Source organism: Triticum dicoccoides, chromosome 7B (assembly GCF_002162155.2).
Source record: "Triticum dicoccoides isolate Atlit2015 ecotype Zavitan chromosome 7B, WEW_v2.0, whole genome shotgun sequence".
Lineage (NCBI taxonomy): Eukaryota > Viridiplantae > Streptophyta > Magnoliopsida > Poales > Poaceae > Triticum > Triticum dicoccoides.
This window is the reverse complement of record NC_041393.1, coordinates 732,888,513-732,890,110: the sequence shown is the minus strand read 5'-3', so window position 1 is coordinate 732,890,110 and position 1,598 is coordinate 732,888,513.

Below are 1,598 nucleotides of genomic sequence, written 5' to 3'. Positions count from 1 at the left end.
AATAACATTTATTTAGGTTTAACACTAATCCCGAAAGTATAGGGAGTGTGCGATGATGATCATATCAATCTTGGAACTACTTCCAACACTCATCGTCACTTCCCCTTCAACTAGTCTCTGTTTATTCTGTAACTCCTGTTTCGAGTTACTAATCTTAGCAACCGAACAAGTATCAAATACTCAGGAGCTACTATAAACACTAGTAAGGTACACATCAATAACCTGTATATCAAATATACCCTTGTTCACTTTGCCATCCTTCTTGTCCACCAAATATTCAGGGCATTTCCGCTTCCAGCAACCATTTCCTTTGCAGTAGAAGCACTTAGTTTCAGGCTTTGGTCCAGCTTTGGGCTTCTTCACGGGAGTGGCAACTTGCTTGCCATTCTGCTTGAAGTTCCCTTTCTTTCCCTTTGCCCTTTTTCTTGAAACTAGTGATCTTGTAAATCATCAACACTTGATGCTCTTTCTTGATTTATAGCTTCATCGATTTCAACATCACGAAGAGCTCGGGAATCGTTTTTCGTCATCCCTTGCATACTGTAGTTCATCACGAAGTTCTAGTAACTTGGTGATGGTGACTAGAGAACTCTGTCAATCACTGTCTTATCTGGAAGATTAACTCTCTTATCTGGAAGATTAACTCCCACTTGATTCAAGCGATTGTAGTACCCAGACAATCTGAGCACCTGCTCATTAGTTGAGCGATTCTCCTCCATCTTTTAGCTATAGAACTTGTTGGAGACTTCATATCTCTCAACTCGGGTATTTGCTTGAAATATTAACTTCAATTCCTGGAACATCTCATATGGTCCATGACGTTCAAAACGTCTTTGAAGTCCCGATTCTAAGCCATTAAGCATGGTGCACTAAACTATCAAGTAGTCATCATATTGAGCTAGCCAAACGTTCATAACGTCTGCATCTGCTCCTGCAATAGGTCTGTCACCTAGCGGTGCATTAAGGACATAATTCTTCTATGCAGCAATGAGGATAAACCTCAGATCATGGATCCAATCCGCATCATTGCTACTAACATCTTTCAACACAATTTTCTCTAGGAACATATCAAAACATAGGGAAGCAACAACGCGAGCTATTGATCTACAACATAATTTGCAAAATACTACCAGGACTAAGTTTCATGATAAATTTAAGTTCAATTAATCATATTACTTAAGAACTCCCACTTAGACAGACATCTCTCTAGTCATCTAAGTGACCACGTGATCCAAATCAACTAAACCATGTCCGATCATCACGTGAGATGGAGTAGTTTCAATGGTGAACATCACTATGTTGATCATATATACTATATGATTCACGCTCGACCTTTCGGTCTCCGTGTTCCGAGGCCATATCTGTATATGATAGGCTCGTCAAGTTTAACCCGAGTATTCCGCGTGTGCAACTGTTTGGCACCCGTTGTATTTGAACGTAGAGCCTATCACACCCGATCATCACGTGGTGTCTCAGCACGAAGAACTTTCGCAACGGTGTATACTCAGGGAGAACACTTCTTGATAATTAGTGAGAGATCATCTTAAAATGCTACCGTCAATCAAAGCAAGATAAGATGCATAAAGGATAAACATCAC